Source organism: Panthera onca, chromosome A3 (assembly GCF_046562875.1).
Source record: "Panthera onca isolate mPanOnc1 chromosome A3, mPanOnc1 haplotype 2, whole genome shotgun sequence".
Classification (NCBI taxonomy): domain Eukaryota; kingdom Metazoa; phylum Chordata; class Mammalia; order Carnivora; family Felidae; genus Panthera; species Panthera onca.
In genome coordinates this window covers 72,919,697-72,945,259 of record NC_138341.1, presented here as the reverse complement: position 1 = coordinate 72,945,259, position 25,563 = coordinate 72,919,697, and the positions used below count along the sequence as shown (strand labels likewise).

General features: G+C 40.9%; 1 long non-coding RNA gene across 1 annotated transcript in view; it reads right to left on the bottom strand.

Annotated features, from left to right (window-relative positions):
* Positions 1-25,563, bottom strand: part of LOC132661654 (uncharacterized) — a 208,814-nt gene that overhangs the window by 23,002 nt on the left and 160,249 nt on the right. Inside the window, exon 5 of the long non-coding RNA XR_013554639.2 lies at positions 17,863-17,927. This is a non-coding gene — a long non-coding RNA (uncharacterized LOC132661654). The remainder of the gene's footprint in view (positions 1-17,862; positions 17,928-25,563) is intronic.

The window sequence follows — 25,563 nt, the reverse complement described above, 5'->3', positions numbered from 1 at the left end:
AAATTTTGAAAGCCCTGAGGATGTTATGGATTAAACTGTGTCCCCTCCCCGTAGAAAAAAAAAAGATATACATATATATATATAAAAATATATATAATATATATATATATATATATATATATATTATATATATATATTTCTTTTTTTTTAAGTCCTAACCCCCAGCATCTCAGAATGTGACCTTATTTGGAAATAAAGTGGTTGTAGATGTCATCAGTTAAGATGATGTCATCCTGGAGTGGGGTTGTGTCCTAATCCAGTATGACTGGTGTCCTTATGAGAAGATTGCCATGTGAAGACAGAGACACGCCATGAAAATATCATGTGACATTGAAGGCAGAGATCAGAGTCTCGATCTCTGCCAAGGAATACCAAAGATTGCCAGCAAGTCACCAGAAGCTAGGAAGAGGCAAGGAAGAGGACCCTTATAGGTTTCAGAGAAAGCCCAGCCCTGTTGACATCTTGGTTTTGGATTTTAAACCTTCAAAACTGTGAAAGAGTACATTTCTGTTGTTTTAAGCCACTCAGTTTGTGGTACTTTGTTACAGCAGCCTTAGGAAATTAATACAAAGGACAAATTCCACATCTAAGAATTTATTTTCCCTGAATACTCAATTCTATGTATACAAAGATGTCCATTTCTTTGTTACCTGCAACCCTGAAACACTGGGTACTATCCAAATATCCAATAGCAGAGAATTCAGGAGATAGCCAAGACAAATTGGTAAGTTGAAAGGTCAAGTTGTAAAGCAAAGTCGTGTATGATACTAAACTTATCTTTTAAAAAAGTCATAATAATATGCTAGGATGTGGATAGAAAAAAAAAAACACTGATGTACTTTTCACAAGTTGTTATTTGGTGGTAGAAATGTAGATAATATGAGGGGCTTTGCTTTTTCACATTGTGTATATCTATAAGATTTAAATATTTTAAACTTGGCACATGTTGCTTTTGTCTTTGGAAAAATCATTTTTATTATAAATTCTGTGAGGGAGATTCATACCTCACCTAGCATCCTTCTGAGTTTTCAAATCAACTTCCTGGAGTGGCTATAAAAACATTTCACCTTTCCAGAATTCAGCTTTCTGACAATCTTCCCACACAGAACGTACCATACAGAAAACTCAGTGAGGAAGTTCAGCAGAAAGTCCTATTTGCTCTCTTACGTCCTCCATCAAAGCCTATTTACCTCCACTTTACACCCAATATAGACACCATCGTTATTCCAGGTATTCTAGTTATTCTTTGAAACTATCCCTTCAAAGAGGGGGAAAGGATTGCTCATGGTTAGTACTCTGACCAGAAAGAGGGAGGTTTCACAAAAACTATAAAAAGTCATTACAAGGAATTACATATATACAAATCTGAGTCATTTAATATGGGAATAAACCATCATACAGGCTCAGCAACCTCTGAAGTCATCTTATTATTGTATTTCTATTACAAGTTAATGTATAATTGTTGTGACTCAGTCAAGAAAATGTTAAATTATGTCTATTGTTTAAAAACTCAGGGAAGAGTGACACATTTGATGTAGACTGCCATTTGAAATGGTTAACTTCAGGCCTTGAAGAAGCAAATGCTCAGTTATCTGGGAAATTTCCACCACCCAGTAAGACTCATTACCCAAGTGTTCTGGACAGTCAAGATTTTCCTCTCTCTTCTTGTCTTCCTTGAGCATTTAATCAAGGCCACCCACAGCCTAGAGGTTTTAGAAGTCCCCAGTTGAGCCATTTTCTTAACAGTAAACAGGGAGGAGATAGACAGGGAGGATAAGGTGCTAGGTGAGGCTTCATTTGCAGACCTTCCCCTGAGACAGATGGGCAGTGAGAGGCTGCAGGGGAGGGCTCCACACTGGGAATTCTCCACCCTCCTCTTGGACTTCTCTCTCTCAGTTAAGCCCAGATATGTTTGGTTAGGTTCTAAAATAAATAATGCTTGTTAAGCCTAATTAACATGTAACGCAAAAACAATTATGCAAATCATTTTAAAAGATCAACTTTGTTATAAGTGTTTCTTCAGGAATGGCTCTTCTTTCCAGTATGCTCAGCTTTCAGAATGCACTGTTTTTCTAGTCATCTAGGCTACTTTAATCAGCTCCCTCCAGGGAGGAGAGAGAGAACATTGTCCATTAGAACATTTCCTTATCAGAAGAGATCTACACAAAGGTAGGGCCATGGCAGCATGGTTACAAATGCTATAATTAGGCCAAAATGCATGCACCACATTCCCCCATTACCAACTTGTTCTAGAACTAGGGGTAAGATTTAAGTTAGGCTGAAATTCAGTGTGCAGTTCACTTTTTGCTTCTCTCGCTCATCTTTTTTAAAAGCTGGTAACCAGCATTAAAGACAATGTGGTTGGTATCCTTATAACTAAAATATAGCTTCATTTCTGCTCATGGAAATATGTAGTCAATTAGCCATAATGTGGTCCAGGCTCCCTTTGATATTCTAAAATAAAAACATTCCAAGTTATTTACTTGAGAAGATTTATTTCCAAGCACGCCCAGTAGCTGCTGTTTTTAATAATGCTGCTTTTAATGGGTGTGGGGCATTCTGTGTGGAGAGGGGATGTGTGGCTCAAAGTTCTGAACTATTATCACTGGATTGTTGGAGCAATAATCATGAAAGTTTACATTTAGATAGAACTATTACTGAACAGTGTTCATTCATACATATTTAACAATCTTTACATTCCTTTCTTTTTTCAGGTCAGGGAAGAGAAGCAGGTGGGGAGATCCCTTACAAGGATGTCTTGCCCTGGAAATTCTCCCCATAAGAGCAAAAAAGGGAGCTGCCCTCTACATAGCATTGTCTGAGGAGTAGTTCCCAAATGTTTATTCTTGAACACAGCAGGACCAGATGCTCAAGGATATCCTGGAGAACATTAATTATTAAAATAAAGCAAAACCAAACTCCTGGTTCCACCTTGATTTGGAAGGAGTAGGGGTGGGGTGCGACAGAGGTAGAGGTGATAACCACAGATTTGAAAAGCAAGGCTTCTCATTTGTAAGTAGATGTTTGGACTCTTTAGCATGTCCCTGCTGTGTGAATTCAAGCAAATTAATCACCTTCTCTGAGCCTCACATTGACCATTTATAAAGTGATGATAATATCAGTAAGTTCTATCTCAAAGGGTTGTCTTGATAATCAAATAAGATTATGTATGCAAAAGTACCTACTAATATGTGAAATACTTTGCAATTTTGGCTAAACTTAGATATTGAAATCCTAGAAGAATTTGTGCTAAGTGATTTGACAGATTAAAAAAAAGAACCAAAACAAACAAATGGAAAGATATTCTACGCTCATGGGTTGGAAGAAGTAATGTTATTAGAATGTCCATACTACCCAAAGCAATCTATAGATTCAGTGCAATCTCTATCAAAACACCAATAGCATTTTTCACAGAACTGGAACAAATAATCCTAAAATTTGTATGGAACCACAAAAGACCCCAAATAGCCAAAAGAATCTTGAGAAAGAAGAACAAAGCTGGAAGTTTCATAATTCCAGATCTTAAGATATACTACAAAACCATAGTAATCAGAACAGTATGGTGCTGGCACACAATAGGCACATAGATAAATAGAACAGAATAGAAAGCCTTGAGGTAAACCCATGCTTAGGGGCGCCTGGGTGGCGCAGTCGGTTAAGTGTCCGACTTCAGCCAGGTCACGATCTCGCGGTCTGTGAGTTCGAGCCCCGCGTCAGGCTCTGGGCTGATGGCTCGGAGCCTGGAGCCTGTTTCCGATTCTGTGTCTCCCTCTCTCTCTCTGCCCCTCCCCCGTTCATGCTCTGTCTCTCTCTGTCCCAAAAAAAATAAATAAAAAACGTTGAAAAAAAAAATTTAAAAAAAAAAAAAAAAAAACAACCCATGCTTATATGATCAATTAATCTACAACAAAGGAGGCAAGAATATACAACGTTTTGAATAAATGGTTCTGGGAAAACTGGACAGCTACATGCAAAAGAATGAAACTGGACCATTTTTTAAAATACCATATACAAAAATAAGTTCAAAATGGTTTAAAGACCTACATGTGAGACCTGAGACCACAAAAATGCTAGAAGAGAACACAGGCAGTAATCTATTTGACAACAGTCTTAGCAACATTTTTCTAGATATATCTCCTCAGGCAAGGGAAACAAAAGCAAAAATAACTATTGAGACTATACCAAAATAAAAAGCTTTTGCACAGTGAAGGAAACCATCAACAAAAGAAAAGGCAACCGACTAAATAGGAGAAGTTATTTTCAAATGATATATCTAACAAGGGGTTAATATCCAAAATATATAAAGAACTTATACAACTCAATACCAAAAAAACAAATAATCTGTTTAAAAAATGGGCAGAGGATCTGAATAGACATTTTCCAAAGAAGAAATTCAGATGGCAAATGGACACATGAAAAGATCTCAACATCACAATCTTTAGGGAAAGTCAAATCAAAACCACCATGAAATATTACCTAACACCTGTCAGAATAGCTAGAATCAAAAATACAAATAATAAATGTTGCTGATGATATAAAGAAAAAGAAACCCTCGTGCACTACTGGTGGGAATGTAACTTGGTACAGCTGCTGTGGAAAACAGTATGCAGGTTCCTCAAAGTTAAACATAGAACTACCTTATGATTCAGTGATTCTACTACTAGGTATTTACCGAAAGAAAATGAAAGCACTAATTCAAAAAGATATATACACCCCTGTGTTTGTTTGTAGCATTATTTACAATAGCCAAGATATGGAGCCAGAGTAAGTGTCCATCAATAGATGAATGGATAAATATGGGAGATTTATATATGTATACATAAATATATGTACACATATATAATGGAATATTAGTCATTAAAAAATTAGATCTTACCATTTGCAACAACATGGATGGACCTAGATGGTATTATGCTAAGTGAAATTAAGTCAGTCAGAGAAAGACAAAAAGCATATGATTTCATTTATATGTGGAGTACAAAAAACAAAACAAATGAACAAACAAACAAAAAGCAGAAATAGACCCATAAATAGACAGAACACATTGACAGTTGCCATGGGGAAGGGGCAAAATGAGTGAAGGAAACTGGGAGGTACAGGCTTCCAGTTATAGAATGAGTAAGTCACAGGGATAAAAGGTACAGTATAAAAATATAGTCAATGGTATGGTAATTGGGTTGTATGGTGACAGATGGTAGCTACACTTGTGTGAGCACAGCATAACATACAGACTTGTGGAATCACAATGTTGTATACCTGACACTAATGTAACATTATGTGTCAACTGTACTTCACTTGAAAAAAAACAACAACAACAAAGAACCAACATATGGATTGGGAGGAGTTTTCAATCTAACTAGAGAGACAAGGTACATAGGAAATGGTATAAAAACTATATCTAATAGCCTATTAAGCCTTAAGGCATTTTTAGTGTGTACTGTGCTAGGGCAAACCATATGGGTGACTGAAAAGTATTATAAATAATATGGATACTTTTCTAAAAAGGCTTCCAGTTTTAGTGGAGAGAATGGTTCCACCTACAAAGATTTACTTAGAAAGCTGTGAGAAAGAGCAATTGGAACTGCTGTCATCTAGGAAGAAATGTAAGTGTAGTGGGCTTGGAGTTAGAACAGCAAAGGGGAAAGAGAGGATCATTAGGAGAATAGCAAAGGCTAAGCATAGTGGCAGAAATAAATAGAGGTAAAGAGCACCAACAAGAAGACCAGCCTGGCTGGAATGATGGAGCCCATTACAGACGGCCTTAAAAGCTCAGCTGAGAAGTTTGTACTTGATACATCTGTACATATTTTGTATACATGAGAGGAACCTATTTCTATACCAACCCTTGAAACTTTAGGACTGTACTGTCCAATATGACAGCAACTAGCACTTGAAATGTGGCTAGTCTGAACTGAGATATGCTGTAAGTATAAAATGCATACTAGATTTCAAAGACTTATTACCAAAAATATTCACTAAATTCTTTTATGATGATCGTTTGTTACTATGATAGTATTTTAAATATTATTAAAATTATTTCACTTGTTTCTTTTCTTTTTAATGTAGCTGTTAGAAAATGTAAAGTTACATATGGGAGTTGCATCACATTTCTATTAGACAGCCCTGTTCTAGAATGTCAGGATAGGCTTTAAAGAATTTTATTCATGTGACGCCTGGGTGGCTCAGTCAGTTAAGCGTCTGACTTCAACTCAGGTCATGATCTTGCAGTTCGTGAGTTTGAGCCCCACGTTGGGCTCTGTGCTGACAGCTCAGAGCCTGGAGCCTGCTTCTGATTCTGTGTCTCCCTCTCACACTGCATGTGCTCTGTCTGTCTCTCTCTCAAAAATAAACACTAAAAAATTTTTTTAATAAAATAAAAAGAATTTTATTTGCATGAAGATCCAACAAACACAGGAGTTCTGGGAGAAGCAGGGAGGCTTTGAGGTAGATGGTTTGGGAGATGCCCAGGGTACAAGAATTAACAGTATTATATCCTTCCACCCACACTCTACACACCAAGAAGAGCCATGGATGACAGTAAATTAGAAGAGAGTCAGGGCAGTAGGATTTGGCCTTGGAATAGTGCATATAGATTGGTATTAAGGAATATTTTGTGTGCAACACTGAGGGATATCCTTCAAAGAAAAGAGCCACATACAAGAGCTATAGCAGGAGGGCCTATGTCTAAGAACCAGAGCCATAAAAGTCACAAACCTGAATGCGAGACAGAGAAACCGCCTCTACATTAGGAAAATATTACTGGCTACAAGGGCCACATGGTTTACCACTAGGCAAGCTCCAGGGAGCAGGACAGCCTTTGGTGACAAGAAAGAGGTATAGAGGTGGCTCCAGCTACCAGGAAGTAGAGTGGAGAGCAGCAGTACTGACCAAAAAAGAACAATATTCTCCAAGGAGACAAAAGCAAGCCCCCAGAAAAGAAAGAGGCTTACAGTGTCTATTTGGGTCTGGAGTCAAAAGTGATTTCTGGCTGTCAGTGGGTATCTGACTCTTCGTTTAGGCTCAGGTAATGATCTCATGGTTCATGAGATTGAGTACCAGGTCAACTCCAAGCTGAGCATGGAGCCTGCTTCAGATTCTCTCTCTCCCTCTCTCTCTATCCCTAACCCTCTCATTTTCTCTTTCTCTACAAAAAAAAAGTGATTTCTTTTTTTTAAGTTTATTTATTTTGAAAGACAAAGAGAGACACAGTGTGTGTGAGTGGGGGAGGGCCAGAGAGAGAGAGAGAATATCAAGCAAGCTCCACCTCAGCAAGAAGCCCAATGCAGGTCTCAATCCTATGAACCATGAGATCATGACCTAAGCCAAAATCAAGAGTCAGCTGCTTAACCAACTGAGCCACCCAGGTGCCCCCCCAGAAAAAGTGATTACTAGTGTTACTAACATGATATAGATAGATAGATAGATAGATAGATAGATAGATAGATATCCTGATATCATGGAGAAAGATTTGCTATCTGTAATATGACTGTGCTCTAAAGAGAGTGAGTTGTGTTAATAAAGAGGCATTTGTTCTTCTGAGCACTTTGACAGATATGTTTATATAAATTTATATAAATTTATATAAATATACCTGTAACTCCTTTTCTACCTTCCCCCCAAGCACCTCATCCTCACCCAGGGGCAGATGTCAGCACTACAAGAGAATGGGAAGAATTTGGAGGGATGGTAGGCAGAGAGGAGGGAGAGCAGAGGGGAGAAGCAGCTGGTGAGTGGAGAAAAGAGTCCTCATTTTGTGATGTGATCCTCTTTTGTAACCCCACCAAATCTTATAAAAATTCGGCTAAACTCACCAAGATTTGGCATGAGTGGATTTCTTGGAAAAACCAGCAGAGACAGTTTTGCCTCTGGGGTGATCTAGGGAGAAACAGAGCACATTCAAAGGCCCAGCCAGACCTCAAAATGAAAGTCCCCCTGTTTCATTTCATATTAGTGAGTGAGACAGAGAAAATAAGAAAGAGAAACGAAAGAAAGAAAGAAAGAAAAAGAAAAGAAAGGGGAGGGAAGGAAAGGAACAAAAGGGGGGAGGGAAGGAAGGGGGAAGGAAGGGAAAAGAAAAGAAAAGAACAAATGAAAATTTTGGAGTTTAGAGACAAAAATTGTGCCCAGGGATGACATGTGAGAGGAGCCAGCCCTGTTGGCCTTCTTTCTTGTTCTGGCCACCTGGGCCAGGCCAGAGGGACTCACAGGGATGCCCTGGCTATGTAGACTGTGCTGTTTTAAGGCACTGCTGTCTTCCTGGGAAGGTACACTAAACTTTTCCAAAGCTCTTTTATCACATCCTTTTCAAAAAATTGCTTTGAGTTTTAGTACAGCCTTCATTGGCTCAAAGACCATAACCTTGAAAGACTGAGAAGTGAAAGATGCCGAGTCTCCAGACTGAAGGATCAGAGTTGCCTCAGATGCAGGAATTGGGGGAAGAGGAGGAGGCTGGAAGGGTCAGAAGAGGGAGCCAGGGAAAATGGGAGGGGTGGGATCATGACACTTGCCTTCCTGTTCTCCTACTCATCTGTTAGTATTGGAATGAGTAGGCTTCTGGAATTCAGCTGAGCACTGAGATTTTTTTCCTGTTGCTTTTTGGGCTCATGTGTTAACTGAGGATTCCCACACAGAGCTCCTCAGACCTTGAGCCAGCTCTGCAGCTGGCAGTGTGCATTTCTTCCTGGCACTGGGGAAGGAGTGGGCAGGAAGAAGGACCTCAGGAAAGGGGAGGGATCTTAACAGAGAGCCCGAAGTGTCCTAAATGAAGCTCTCTCTGTTTGAGTCGACCAGCAAAACTGTGTTTACTCCAGCAAGAATCACCTTGGCAACCAGTAGAGCCAAAGGAGTCCTAGTTTTTAGGAATGTGTTGTGATGGAAGAGCTTAGAGATATAAATATAAATATGAATTCTCTATGTGCATGTGTATATACACAGATAATACGGTGTGTGCATTTGTGTGTGTGTGTGTGTGTGTGTGTGTGTGTGTGTGTGAGTGCTTGGCTCTACCTATTTTCTTACTAAAGAAGTCATCAGTCTGACATAATGAGATTTTCTCAGCTTATTTCTCGATTGCCTGTATTGCAGCCATGCTGCCTATCCTTTGATAATATATTGGGTAACACGGAAAGTATGGTGAGTTCTGTTTCAGAATATGGTAGAGGGTGAGGGAGAGGCTGTTTCAGAATATGGTAGAGGGTGAGGGAGAGGCTGTTTTAGAATATGGTAGAGGGTGAGGGAGAGACTGGACAGTTGCATTTCCCCAGAGCATCAGAACTTTCTGGGGTCATCATGGACTTAGGACCTGGGCCTTCGTTTATCACGTCAAACAGATGCAATTCTCTCAACAGTAATCAGGTTCCATGGTTTCCAATCACAAGACCTATTGGTTATTTTTCGGTAATAGTTGCCAATAGTACAACCTAGACTCCTCTCAGAAGGAAGGAAAGTGAGAAATAACATTCATTCCAGGAAATTCTTTGATAAGCACAGAAGGTCAGGATAAAAGGAAGGAGTTATCCCAAGAAATACTGTTATTTTGCCATAACAACCATCTCTCTATTAGAGAACACCAGCCAAATAAATGACCAGGAACATTCACACTGGTGCACGTTCTCCTGGTCAGGACTGAAACACAAAGGCAAATACTCACTTCAGGACTTTCTCTTACCCTTAGATTACAATCTCTGTTTTTCAAATGGTCCAAGGGGGAGGGCTAGATCTAAAGTGGTATTGGTGGATATGTATGCAGGAGATAATTGAAATATAACAATCAATTAGACTTGATGAACAACTGGATGTGAGAATGAGGGGAAAAAGAGGAATGTAGAGTGACATACTGATTTATGGCGGGTGAGAAGATTGGCTAATTATGCCACTGAGATAAAAGTTAAATAAAGATTCAAAAAAAAGAGGAAGTGGAGGGACTAGCACACAAGAGATTCCACCAATTTCTTGCAAGTTAGAAAGATAATGGAGGAAACATAATTGATTGCACAGTGCAGAAAGCTGTGACTCTCAGAAAGGAACACTGAGGAGAAGGGGATAAAAACTTGGAAATCCACAAGAAACACGAAGGGCAAGTGTGAGGTGTGACAATGAAAACAAGAGGACAAGTTGAAAGAGTAGTTCCATCCTCAGTTCCATTCCCTCCTCCTACTTTCAAAACTCTGAAAGCTGGCATAATGCCATCTCAATGGGAGATTGGGGGATTTTTTTCTAGAGAAACTTACTATAGAAACACTGCTCCACAGACTGATATCTGGGAACTTCCCAGAGAAATAGCTGGTTCCCCCCACCTTATCCATGTGCAATGAAGCCTACCAGGCATTAAGTGTTATACATATATTTAATTTTTTTTTAGGGCAGCTTTAGGTTCACAGAAAAATTGAGCAGAAAGTACGCAGATTTCCCATATACTTTCCTGCCCCCAAACGTGCTTAGCCTCCCCCATTATCAATTTCCCACACCAGAATGGCACATTTGTTACAACTAATGAACCTACATTAACATATCATGGTCACCCAAAGTCCATAGTCTACATTGGGGGTCACTTCTGGTGCTGTACATTCTATGGGCTTGGACAAATTTGTAAGGATATATATCCCCCATTACAGTAAAATACAGTTGTATCACTGCCCTAAAAATTCTCTATGCCCCACCTATTCATCTCTCCCTCCCTACAAACCCCTGGCAATGACTGATCTCTTTAATATCTCCATAGTTTTCCCTTTCCCAAAATGTATTATGCTTGAAACCATACAGTAGGCAGCCTTTTCAGATTGGCTTCTTTCCACTTAGTAATATGCATTTAAGTTTCCCCTATATCCTTTCATGGCTTGGTAGCCGTTTCTTTTTAGATTGAATATATTCCATTGTCTGATGTACCAATTTGTTTATCCATTCACCTACTTAAAGACATCTTGGTTGTTTCCAAGGTTTGGCAATTATGAATAAAGCTGCTATAAACAACCATATACAGGTTTTTGTATAAACCTAAGTTGTCAACTACCTTGGGTAAATATCAAGGAACATGATTATTGGATTATATGGTAAGAGTATGTCTAGTTTGGTAAGAAATCACCAAACAAAATTATCTTTCAAAGTGGCCGTACCATTTTGCATTACACCAGTAATAAGTGAGAGTTCTTCTTGCCACACATCCCTGCCAGAATTTAATGTCAGTGTTCTGTTGGCTATTCCTTTTTTTTTTTTTTTTTCACCCATTTCTCCCATCTTCTATCCCCACCTCTGGCAACCACCAATCTGTTCACTGTACTGATGAGTTACTTTTTTTTAGATTCCATAGATAAGTGAGATAATTCGTATTTGTCTTTGTTTGACTCATCTCACTTAGCATAATGTCTTCAAGGTCCATGAATGTTGTTTCAAGTGGCAGGATTTCCTTCTTTTTATGGGTTAATAATATTCCATTATACATATCACATTTACATTAACTATTCATCCATAGAACACTCAGTTTGTTCCCATGTCTTGGCTATTGTAAATAATGCTTCAAGGAATATGGTGTGTGCAAATATATCTTTTTGTGATAGTGATTTCACTTTCTTTGGATAAATACCCAGAAGTAGAATTGCTGGATCATGTGGTAATTCTATTTTGCATTTTTTGAGGAACCTCCATACTGTTTCCCATAGCGGCTGCAACAAGTGAATGGGGGTTCCTTTTTCTCCATAACCCTGCCAACACTTATTATTCCTTGTCTTTTTGCTACTAGTCATTCAGACAGGTATGAGGTGATATTTAATCGTGGTTTTAATTTATATCCCTGCTGATTAGTGATGTTAAGCATCTTTTTATGTTACCTGCTAGCCATCTGTATATCTTTGGGAAAGTATCTATTCAGGTCCTCAGGCTATTTTTTTTTTTTTTTACGTTTATTTTTGAGACAGAGAGAGACAGAGCATGAACGGGGGAGGGGCAGACAGAGAGGGAAACACAGAACTGGAAGCAGGCTCCAGACTCTGAGCCATCAGCCCAGAGCCCGACACGGGGCTCGAACTCACGGTCTGCGAGATCGTGACCTGAGCTGAAGTTGGACGCTTAACTGACTGAGCCACCCAGGCGCCCCAACCTCAGGCTATTTTTAATAGATTTTTTTTCTATTGAGTTGTATGAGTTCTTTACATATGTTGGATATCAGACCCTTATCAGATATATGATTTACAAATATTTTCTCCCATTCTGTAAGTTGCCTTTTGATTTGTTGATGGTTCCTTTTGCTGTGCAGAAGCTTTTTTTTTTAATGTTTATTATATTTATTTTGAGAGAGAGTGAGAGAGAGCACCAGCAAGGGAGAGGCAGAGAGAGAGAGAGAGAGAAAGAATCCCAAGCAGGCTCCCCACTGTTAGTGCAGAGCTCAACATGGGGCTCAATCTCATAAACCATAAGATCATGACCTGAGCTAAAACCAAGAGCTGGACACTTAACCAAATGAGGCCACCCAGGTGCCTCAAAGTGTGCAGAAACTTTTTGATTTGGTGTAGTCTCACTTACTTATTTTTGCTTTTAGGCCTTTGTTTTTGGGGCCAGATCCAAACAATCATTGCCAAGATTGATGTCAAGGAGCCTATCACCTATGTTTTATTCTAGGACCTTTAAGATTTCAGGTCTTACATTTAAGTATTTAGTACATTTTGAGTTGATTTCTGTGTATAGTGTAAGATAGGGGCCCAGTGTTATTCCTTTGCATGTGGCTGTCCAGTTTTCCCAACACAATTTAAGAGACTATCCTTTCCCCATTGTGTATTCTTGGCTCCTTTGTCATAAATTAATTAACCATATATGCATAGGTTTATCTCTGGGCTCTCTATTCTCTTCCACTGATCTATGTGTCTGTTTTCATGTCAATATCATACTGTTTTGCTTACTATAGCTTTGTAATATAGTTTGGGCCAGTTTCATCTGGTCATTCTAACAGGAGTATAGGGATATCTCATTGTTGTTTCCATTTGCATTTCCCTGATGACATCTGATGTAGAACACCTTTTCATATGCTTGTTTACCATCTGTACATCTTGGGTGAGGTGTCTTCTGAGATATTTGGCCTATTTTTAAAATCAGTTTGTTACTTTTCTTTCTGTTGAGTTTTAAGAATCATTTTTATATTTTGAGTAATAGTTTTTTTTATCAGATATGTCTCTTGCAATCATCTTTCCCAGTCTGTAGCTTCTCTTGACAATATCTTTCACAGAGTGGAATTTTTTTGTTAACTATAATGAAATCCAGCCTAACGTTTCTTTCTTTCATAGAGTACACCTTTGGTGCTGCATCTAAAAAGTTGTTGCCAAACCCTAGGTCATCTGGATTTGCTCCTAAGTTATCTTCTACGAGTTTTATAGTTGTGTGTTTCATGCATAGGTCTGTGACCCTTTTGAATTAATTTTTAGGAAGTGTGTAAAGTCTGCATTTAAATTAATGTTTTTGTATGTGGCTATCCAGTCGTTCTGGGATGATTTTTTGAAAAAAAACTATCTTTGCTCCAATGTATTGTCTTTGCTCTTTGTGAAAAATCAATTGACTACATTTGTGTGTGGATCTATTTCTGGGCTCTCTATTCTGTTCCACTGATCAATTTGTCTATTTTTTTCACCAATACCACATTGTGTTGATTACTGTAGCTTTATAGTTAGTCTTAAATTTGGGTCTTGTCAGTCTTCCAACTTCGTTTTCCTCCTTCAATACTGTGTTGGCTATTTTGGGTCTCAGTTTCTCCATATAAACTTTAGAATCCATTTGTCAATATCCACAAAATAATTTGCTGAGATTATGAGTGGGATTGCATTGAATCTACAGATAAAAGTGGGAAGAACGGATATACTGACAATATTGAGTCTTCTTACCCATGAATATAGAATATTTCCCCACTTATTTAGCTCTTCTTTGATTCTTTCATCACAGTTTCATGGGTTTCCTCATATAGATTTTATACATATTTTGTTAGATAAATACCTAAGCAATTCATTTTGAGAGATGCTAATGGAAATGGTATTGTCGTTTTAATCTCAAATTCCACTACTTCACTTCTGGTATATACAAAAGTGACTTGTAAACTAACTTTGTATCCTAAAAGTTTGTTATAATCACTTATTAGTTCCAGGATTGTTTTTATTGATTCCTTCAGATTTTCTACATAGACAATCATGTCATCTGCAAACAAAGATTGTTTTATTTCTTCCATATATATATACATATATATACACACATACATATTTTTCATTTTCTTCTCTTAGTGCATTAGCTAGAATTTCCAGTATGATGTTGAAAAGTAGTGGGAGAGGGTGAGAGAGGACAACGTTGCTCCTTGTTCCTGATACTAGTGGTAAAGCTTTGGGCTTCTCACGATTAAGTATGATGTTAGCTACAGATTTGTGTGGCTATTCTTTATCAAGTTGAAGAAGTTTCCCTCTATTTCTAATTTACTGAAAGTTTTTATCATGAATGTGATTTTGTCAAATGCTTTATCTGCATCTGTTGATATGATCATGTGATGTATTCTTCTTGAACCTACCGATACGATTTATTACATTCATTGATTTTTGAATGTTTAACCAGCTTCACATACCTGATACAAATCCCACTTAATTGCGGAATGTCTTTCTTTTTTACATTGTTGGATTTGACTTGCTGATATTTGGTTGAGGATTTTTGCATTTACATTCATGAGAGATATTAGTCTAACAGATACTGTGTCTAACAGAAATGAATACAAAATGTTCACCAAAAGATATAAGGTACTCAGAGTAATCAAAATCATAGAGACAGAAAATAGAATGGTGGCTACCAGAAGTTGGAGGGAGGAGGAAATAGAGTTAGTGTTTAATGGGTATAGAGTTTCAGTTTTATAAGATGAAAAGAGTTCTGGAGATTTTTTTGGTGATGGTTGCACAAAATTATGAATGTATTTAATACCACCGAACTGCACGCTTAAAAATGGGTAAGGTGGTAAATTTCATGTTAACCACGATTTTAAAAATTGAAAAAAAAAAAAGAGAAAGAGATACTACAATGTTCAGAGAAGCACTATTTATGATAGTCCCCCAACAAGCAATTACCCAAATATCCATCAGCTATAGAGTGGATAAATTGTTGTATATTCACAGTGAAATACTATACAGCAAGTATAAAGAACAAACCATTGGGTGCCTGGATGGCTCAGCTGGTTAAGCATCTGACTCTTGACCTTGGCTCAGGTCAAGATCTCATGGTTTGTGAGTCTGAGCCCCACGTCAGGCTGTATGCTGACAGCACAGCCCACTTGTCTCTCCTCTTCTCTCTCTCCCCTCGCCTGCTTATGTTCCCCACCACCACTTCCAAAAATAAAAAACAAACTATTGCTACCTGTAAAAACAAGATGTTTAGTGAAAGAAACCAGAAATGAAGGAGTACATATTGTATGATTCCACTTATATTAAATATAAAAATAGCAAACACGAATTTGTGTTCTTACAAGTCAGGCTAGTATGTACCTTGGTGGGAGGGAGGGGGGAAGGTTAGTGACTGGAAGAGGGGGTAATGGGCTCTGGGATACTGGCAGTGTTCTGTTTTTAGTCTGGGTGTTGGGATGGTTAGCCTGAAAATTCAATGGGCTATACACTGATGATATGTGCACTTTGTAGTATGTAAATTACACCTCAAGAAAAAAAAATCAAAACAACAAAATTAAACACAAAAAAATTGTTTCTATATAACTTTGCTTTATGTTACAGATGTGGAAATTGAGGCTCAGAAAGGTTAAATGATATATGTATTGTCACATGATTTTCAAGAAACAGAACTGAAAATGTCCAAGGTGTGGGGGCTGCAAGTTCTGTGCACTTTCGCCTACACATCAGAGTAACTGTTGGTTATTTCCCTAGGAGATTTAGAGGTTTTCAGTTTGTTTGTGTTGTTTTTCAGGGGGGCAAAGTGAGAGTGAGTAGTGGGAACCAGTGCAGAGGAAGTGGACCCATGAGCAATATACGTAAAGCACCTTGGTCAGAGCTCAGCACATAGTAGAGCCTTAATAAACACTACTTTTCACTCACACACATCCCCCTTTCGAGGGAAATGACATGGAGAGAATGTTGAGTGCTGGTGGCTTTGGGGTAGACACTGCTCACTCCAGGACAGTGACTAGCCTAGAGTCTTAGGCTTCTGTGCTGAAGCCTCTTGTCTCCACCGCCAGAGCAAACTCTCCTGGGGGTGAGCAAGTGAAGCGAAGGCTTCTGGTTTAGGCTAGTATTCCTTGTTGCCTTCTGGGCAAGCAAGGAGCTGACCTGTGGGGTAGAGACCCAGTGTGGGAAGGAAGGGGGGTGGTCCTGATACCTCGATGTCCAAAAAGTGTGTGTGTGTGTGTGTGTGTGTGTGTGTGCGCGCGCGCGTTTGTAAGGCGGGCTCCTTTATGCGTCCTGCACTGACATTCTTGCTTGTCACTTCTTTTGTGGTGTCTGAGTCAATCTGGGCAGGGCAGAGGGTACACACTGATTTCTGCTTAGACAAAAGACAACCGTGTGCTCTAAGCTGCTCAGCACCCTTAGAAACCTGTGTTTTCAGGTCTGGAAGCTAGCGTTGTCCCTTTACCCAGATGGGCAGCAAAGGTTTTCCCAGGAAGCATCCCTGCCAGCCATGGATTTCACATCATGACAGCGACACCTTGTGGCCTAGCGTGAAAGTCCAGCCCGCCCCCTTCTGTATTGGCTCTGGGACCGAGGGGAGGAGTTTAGGGAGGTTCCAGACCCTGCTCTTTACACACAGCTTCCAGGAGTCCTTAATCCCTACGCTGCCAGTTCCGCACAACTCAGCCCTTAATCACATCCTGTCCTGGGTTGCCCTCTGTTTCATGTGTAATCATTTAAAATCATTTTGTCCACCAAATTAGACTAAGGTTTTGGGGCTGGAATTATTGGAATTACAGAGCTTTTAGAGTTGGATGGGAATTTAGGGTCTTCTAATCTGACTCGTGGGTTTTTCAGATGGGAAACAAAGATGCTGGGGGGTAAGGGGAATTGCCCAGCTACTTAAAAGGGAGGTTTGGACCCGGTCCCCAATCTCCTGAACACTTCCAGTCCAGTGCTTTCCATGGCACCGTGCTATTTGTTTGTGTCACCCAGAGTGCTTGCACATAGTAGGGACCTGGTGTACAGTGAGTACTCCATAGATACCACCTGACTGACAGATCTTTGCCCTCTTGCCTCCAAAGTGAGTTTTCAATTGTCATCTGGACCATCTTCCACTTCTGGGCCTCTTGAGAGTTCTGATCAATTAAAGTAGCCACTTTTGCCATAGTAGGCCATTGTCATCTCCATTTATAAAGCACACAGTGTGGATTCAGGAAAGAGGAAATGAAAAAGAGATATACAATTTGAAGTAAAAGTCCCAATGCCAGCCATCCAATCAGATCAGCGGCTACAGTAGACTCCATAGGCTCTAGCTTAGTCCTCAAACCTAAATGTGCATCTAAATTCCTGGGAATCTTGTCATATGTTACGATTCAGTAGGCCTGGGGTGGGACCTAAGCTTTTGCATTTCTAACAAGCTCCTAGATGTTGCTGATTCTGTCTTTCGAGGAACAGGGATGTAGGTAACTACCCTACCCTGACCCAGGGCTTCTCAGAGAGTCACTAGCCCAAACTGAACCCCTCCCTCCACCTCAGCCCCGCTGACTGTGGCTTCAGGAAAAAGGGAAAGGAGCTAAAGCAATGGTGAACATGGTAGTCCCTCAGTGAGTCATTCCAAGTCCCTTTCCTCACCCTACTCCCCCTCTTCTCCCCAAGATTCTGCTGTCAGACAGTCTGGAAAGAGGCAAGGTTGAACCTGACCAAAACACTGCACGGAAAAGGGAAGATAGACTTGCTGTTGACATACCTTACAGTTTTCCTGAGGAATAGCCTTGCTTGGTTGCCATGTTGTATCCAGGTGCTGTGACACCCCTATAAGGCAAAGAGTTCTCTTTTTAATCATAAAATATATTTCAATTTATATTTCAATTTAGTTTACTTATAAGATATATTTCTCGATTATGCATATTTTCTTTTTTTTTTTAATTTTTTTTTTCAACCTTTTTTATTTATTTTTGGGACAGAGAGAGACAGAGCATGAACGGGGGAGGGGCAGAGAGAGAGGGAGACACAGAATCGGAAACAGGCTCCAGGCTCCGAGCCATCAGCCCAGAGCCTGACGCGGGGCTCGAACTCACGGACCGTGAGATCGTGACCTGGCTGAAGTCGGACGCTCAACCGACTGCGCCACCCAGGCGCCCCTCGATTATGCATATTTTCAATTTCACTATTCTTTTCCCACCACTAAACACACCAAAAAAAAAAAAAATCATTAATGCTAAATCGAAGAAAGGAAGGAAATGGGAATTTACTAAATCACTACTTATGACCAAAATTATGATGAATATTTTTATGCATAACTCACTTAATCCTCACAATGGCCTCACAAGATCGTGTTATTACCCTATGCTATAGATGAGGACAGTAAAGCTCTGGGAGGTTGCATAAATTACCTAGGATCACCCAGCAGTGTTAGGAGCACAGATAAGTTTGGTTGAAAAGTTTCTTTCCACTATAATGATAATAGAAACTAATATTTGTGCGTACCATGGACCACACACTGTTCAAAGCATATACATTAATTTGCATAATCTTCACATCAACCTTAGGAGGCAGATACTACAATCACTCCTGTTTTACAGATGAAGAAACCGAGGCATAGAAAAGGCCAAATTACTGGCTGAAGTTCACACAGCTAATAAATGATGGAGCTGGTATTTCAATCCAGACAGCCTGGCTCCAGAAAACTACTCTCAAACACCATTCTATATTGTCTAACAATTCCCAACCAATTTTTTAAATCTCACGATTGAGTGGAAATTGCCTCCCCCATTGTTATGTCACCCTTTCTTTCTCAGTGTATCCTGCTCCCCCCAGAAAAATCCCATTTACCACACTAGTAAACGCCTATATATTTGTTTTTCAACTGGGATTGCCTAGGGCTTTGGACTCTCTTTGTATCTGGCAAAGGTTGGAATCTCCTTGAAGAACCTTCCTCCCCACTGGCTGGAAGGTGGAGTCGGAAAGAGTTTGGAGAGTCATGTGCTTCTCCATTGACTAATCATTCTATCCCACCTTGTCCAGCTGGCCTAAGAGGGAAAGCAAAAAGATGAGGTTGGCTGGCAAACTGAACTCCTACAATCTGGCCCTATAGGAGTCCACTCTATAGACACAGTAAATGGTGGGTATGTACACAGGACTCTTTCCCTACTGACTGGGAATGTTTTGTCACTCTATTATTTTTTAACTTATTTCCTATATACCTATCACACTCCTGCATCTTGTTTTCCTGCCTAAAGGACTCCCGTGAGTGTAAGTAATTCCATATTTCTGTGTGTACAGAAGTTGCAGCCTTGTATACCCATCCTGGCTCTTCCCTAGCTGTGGGACTATGGGCAGGTTATCTGAGCTTTTTTGAACTTTAGTTTTCTTACCTGTAAAACGGGGATAATGAAAATCTACTTCAAAGGATTGCTGCATAGGATTAATAATTTATCATAGGTCTACTAACTGTAGCTATTTATTAATACAATTTATAAATACATTCCTTCTGAGCAAATGAACCCCTTGAATGAATTTAAAGAAAGGTTGAGAAGGCCGACCTGATAGACCCCAAACTAACAAATAACTCCCTTAACTTCCTTAAAAAATACACATCTAGATGTTTATTATTTTGGGTAAGAACTGGGTAAAAAGAGAACATTAAAGGTTATGGGAAGGCTCCCAGGACAAGCTTCCTCAACATTGTATCTTTGCGGGGGGGGCTAGGCTAACTCAGCAACTGATGGTAGAACAAGTCTCTCAAACTCTCCTTCGCCTCAACCATGACACAGCTCTGAATTCAAGCCTAAAGCTTTCCATTGGAAACTTCTAGAATGACAGGATCTCTCTCTCTCTCTCTCTCTCTCTCTCTCTCTGAGGGGGTGGGAGGAAGAAGAGGAGCACTTTCTATGAGCAGAGCAAGGTAATTTATTTTGTTGTTGCTTTTGGAGAGAAAGCTGTTATTGAAGGAACTTAAGGCACTGTGGTAATATGAGTGTGGCTACTGATAAGACTGAAATCTTCTTTGGAAAGAAGAAACAAAATCTGAAAGCAGAAAATAGTTTTTCTTGTCTCTGAAAGGATAATAGACACTAAAATAAGATGATTGGTTTTTATTGGTCTTTTTTATGCTTGTTGTGTCTAATGAATGGGGTATTTGTCTTGAAAACCAATTTATTCTCCAAATCAAGATACATCTGGTTTATTGATTGCAACATCCCTGCTTTTTTTTTTAATGGGTTGTGTTTGACTTATAAAAATAAAATAAAATACAATTAACATCATCCATATGCTCATTGCAATGAACACATAACTTGGAAGTTTTAAACTCCTGGGACTGGGTTTCTAATGTGATTACAATGGGTCATAAAAGTGGCTGAGAGAACTAGTTTCCCAAGTTAGGGTGTCTATTTACCATCTACTGGCGTCTATGACACTTTGGAGTAAGACAATAATCATCTGGGAAGAAATGACTACTGTTGACTCATCAATCCATCAACTTTGCACTAATTACAGTGCCTCAGTTTCCTTATTTTATAAAGTGAAGACTGCCTCTCTGGAGTGTTTGGAAAGCTGGGGGAGATAATAGTCTTTGAGTGCTTTGAAAATTCAGAATATATTATAAATGCTAAATAATAATAATAACAACAATAATAATAGGGAGTCTTTAATAACAGGGGTCCTTTAATAATACTCATCAAGTATAATAACATTACAAACCAGTGGGAACAAGACAGTGTGCGTCTCTGTCTTCTTAATCATTAGTTTGTATCATGGGAAATTGGTGGGGGATTGGCCCCTCGTTCTAGTTGCTCATGGTGCCTAAGGAGGCAGAACCCCTCAGTAAGGCATCTGCTCTCTCCTGGAGTCTCCAGTAACGCTTGGTTGCCGTTAGGAAGACACATGCACACGCAATTGGAAGGTGGGGAGGACACAGGCATTACACTTCAACTCCTATGCCCTGAGAACATGATTTTTAAATGTCCATTGCTAACTGGTTGGGGAAAGAAGGAAAGGTACTTGGAGACCCAAGAAAGTCGTAGGCAGGGTGGTCTGGCCTATGCACCAGTGTGGCCACCCAATCCTGCCACGAGATGGCGACAATCCAGCTGGAAACGCCACCCCGGGGGTGGCCCTGTCGGTTTCCAAGCGAGAAAGGGCTTCCTCTCTCAGACACAAAGAAGGGATCTTTCGAGCCTGAAAAAGGCATCTGGGGGGAATACGAGCGGGGACTGAGTGCCTTTGCTGCGACTAAGTCTTCCCGGAGAAAAAGTAGGCAGCTTCCTTTTCGTCCCCCCCGTGGGTTTCTACGTCATGGGACTGAAGCGCTTGGGGGGATATTGTGCAAAAGCGCCCAAGAAAATTCCAGGTTTGACCTCTCCCTCTGCCCAGAGGCCGTCCAGCTGCTTTCCGGACCGGCGACATTCCCGGGATTCCGGCAGGGGGAGCGGGTGCTTCCCGGGGCGGGGCGCATGCAGCTCGGCTGTGCGCCCGCCTTCCCCGGCCCTGGAGCCGACTGGGCACTCGGTGGGGACCTGAGCTGGGCAGGGCGAACCCCATTGCTGCGGCCCCGGTGCCTTGGAGGCTCAGGACCCCGAACCGGAGCACCAAGAGGCTGTATTCCTAAGCTCTGGAGCCGGGCAGCAGCCGCAAAGGAACCCGCTCCTCTCCCACTGCACATTTGCCTGGGAAAAGTCCGCAGGCCTTCCTGGGTTGGGGGCGGGGGTTCTCTTTGTTTTCTTTTCTTTTGTTTCGTTTTGAATGTAAGGAACCGCCACACCCGCGTTTGTCTCGGGCTAGAGTAAACTTGCTTTGAAACGTGGAACTATTGGGAAACACAGATTCCGATCTCCAGGTTCCAGAGAATGAGGTGCCAAGCGAGGCGTATGGAACCCTGCTGGGCTGCAGAGCCCTGGGCCTGGCCAACCTGGCCTCCATCTTCCAACCCTGGGCTTGACTGTGTCAGCCGTGATCAGACCCCTACTCCTCCAGCCCAGGTCTTGGCCAGCTCTGACGAGCACGGGTGGAAAGCGGACAACAGGCTCGCTAGTCCCTGACTGGCCTCAGCCTACCACTTATCTGCTCACCCTTCTGGGGTTGGGGTGGGAGTGATGGTAACAGTGAGCACTGATTGAACAGGTGCCACGCACAATTACCTCATTTAAGGCTCGCACATCATTACCATCTCCATTATACAGATGAGGAAACCAAGGCTTAGGGATGCTGAGTAATCTGCCCAAAGCCACACAACTCTTGACTAGTGGAATTGGGATTTGAATCCAGATCTACATTTCTCCAAAGCACCAGGCAGTAGTACCTCCTTAGTTAGTTCCTACAGCCAAACTGGGAGAGAGTGGGTCAAGTATAGACATACTTGGTGCTATGATTGTGCTTACACAGTGGGTCAGACCACCAGGGATATTTTGGACTCTTTGCTTTTAAATGTGTGCTGTAGAATTGGACTAGTCTAGCTTGCCGTCTTTCCTTCCTCACCCAAATGTTTACTGAGTGTATATTACATACTAGGCACTTTTCTAGGCACCGAGACATTGCAGTGAGCAAGACAGACCACACTTACTATGTAACCTTAGGCAAACTGCTTAATGTGCGAGTTAGTAATTGATTCGCATCCCAACCCACCCTCTGTATGTGACTTTGAAATGCTGCAGCTGGAACTCTGAAAACATTTCTCTTTTGTTGCTGCTCCTGTTAAGTTTTGCCAATAGGGGCGCTAGAGGGGGCTTAAGGTAGGAGGGGGAAGGACACACTCATTGGTTGCCTCGCTATTCCTGTCAACCTCCCCCAAAGCGTTGGTGGTAGGTTCTGGCCTCCGGTTGCCTTTAGCACCCCCATGCAGCATCATTGCGTCCCCTCAAGGAGGTGACTCCCCCCCCCCTCCCCCCCCCCCCCGCCATAGTCTGAGCCCAGGCTCTGAGCCTCTCCTCTGAGCTCCTAGATTTTCTAAGCCTACCTCTCTCCTTTGTTTCCCAGTCCTGGGGTGGTAGCCGCTTTCTCCATTCACTATTTCTGCGTTACTTTAATGTTCCCCTCCCCCTTTTTAAGTTCATTTATTTATTTTGAGAGAGAGAGAGAGAGAAAGAGAGGGAGAGCAAGGTGTGCACACATGAGAGGAGGAGGGGCAGACAGAGGGGCAGACTGTCTCTCTTCTGTAGAGACAGAATCCTAAGCAGGCTCTGTGCTGCCAGTGCAGAGCCTGATGAGGAGCAATGTTCCCTCCCCCCACTCCCCACCCCAGTCCTCCAATCCTATAACCAGTGGTGTGATGGTGAATATTTAATAACCAGGTCTCCAGAAAAACAAAAACAAAAAGAACCCTGATTTGTAATTTTCATGATTGCTGATTTTCATAAATAAATAATTTACTGTGGATAATTTTCAACTACCAACATGACATCACTGGAGTTAAGCTGGTACTGATGAGGGATAGAAGCAGAAAAACATTTACCTTTAGCCCAGAAGGCTGACTTATAGTTGTGATAATGATCAAATAGTTGCTGGCTTCTACATTCTTAAAGGGTCACATGACTGCCTGTACATCTCACCGATAGTTAACATTGAGCTGAATGATAAGCACTGGAGAAATCTTGCAAAAGTAGTTTTAAGAGTAGAAATTCACAGAAGACATTTATGATCTAATACTCATTGCACGTCCCCTCCCCCTTGAGCAGTAAGCATATAACCACCAGGTTCATACAGCAAAAGTGCAGCTCTTTCTGCCCACTGGTCCTATCCCTGTGCCATAATGAAAACACCTTTTTGCACCAAAAATGTCTCAAGAATCCTTTCTTGACCATTCCCTCCCGACCCCACATCAGTATGAGCAGTTCCAGTATACAAATGCCTGCAGCCAATTCCCTATAATAAATTCTCTCTGTTGAAGGACCTAGTTTGCTTTCTGTTTTTATGACTGGGCCCCAACTTAAGCTTCTGAGCTTAGTTTTTTTTGTTTTTGTTTGTTTGTTTTTAACTGTAAAATAGAACTACTACCATTTCTTCCATCTAACTCACAGAGTTGTTGGCATTATATGAGACAATACAAATAAAACACTCTGAAAACTACTTCTAAGAATTTGGTAGTATAACACAATTCCTGGACGTTTCTGCTAGAAGGATATAAAGTTGGGATGAAGAAAGTCAGCAAAATATTTTAGTGACAGCTCACAGAAGTGTTCCAGGTGATTTTAGAACCTAGAGTAACCTCAGACCAGGTGTGGAGCCTGGTGACTCAAAATCAGCAGTGGTCATGGTAGTAACTGGGTTACAATATTACAACGTGTGTGTGTGTGTGTGTGTGTGTGTGTGTGTGTGCGTGTGTGTGTGTGTGTACTTTGTTTTCCAATGACCCTCAGACTGAATATTGTGCAAATCAAGAAAGTACACAAAGCCAAGGGGAAAACAATTGAAGTCATCAAACTACCACCACATGTGCAGGGCAGCATATATACATTGTACCACTCAATTGTATAAAGGAAAGGAAACTTCTTATTTTCCCTTAGCTGATCTAATTTTCCCATCAAGCTCCCTACCCAGGAATAGTAAGAGGAAGAAACAATCTTTAAACTTGCAAATCACCAGTATCTCTATTTGTGCCATCTAAATAATCTCTTTTGAATGACCCCAAGTTTACATAAATGCTTAGTTCTCCCACTTCCTCTCCTACCCCTTTTCAAGATGACGTTTCAAGTTATGTGGAAGCTTATATGACTTCATGGCACCAGAAGAGAAGAAGACTCAGGTCCACTGAGTGACCTCTGCTTCCTAGCCTGGCCCCTAGACTGGCCTCATCTAGTCTTTTGTCTCTCACTGGCACCCATACCTAGAGTCTGATTTTTTAAAAGCACTACCTACTGAGGCATCTTCATCCTGACTTGAGGCTGGTTATTCCATCAGGCCTTTGCCCCTTTGTGTTGCCTTGCTAAGGTGCTTGGGAACTGCTAGATTCTCTGTATGCCACACACAGGCTGTAGGGAGCCAAGTATGCTTCTCTGCTCGCCTGTCCTCTCTGAGATCACACCATCATGCCCCCTCCCTGTTGGATGTAGAGAAGATAAAGACTGGGCTCCTAGAAGCCTAGGGTTATACCATGCCTGGAGAATGGAGTAATTGAATCCTAGTGATTTGAGCACCTCAGCACCTAACCAGTTGTCTCTACAGTCTCCTCATCTTGAGGCTCAGCTGGGAAGGAGAGTTTAGATCCCTGGCATTGGCTTCTGACCATCTCTATCTCCCTTTGGATCTCATGTCTCTCCTTTCACACACTTCTACCTCTTCAGAATGAACAATCCTTATCATAGTCTCCTATCCTAGCTATTATCCATAGCTAATAATAAAGTGCCCTTGGGGACACCATGCTTCATGGCTAAATGGCTGAAGGAGTATCTGTCTTCTCTACACTATGGAAGAAACTCTGGTTAATATGGGAGCCTCAATAAAACTAGGAACTATG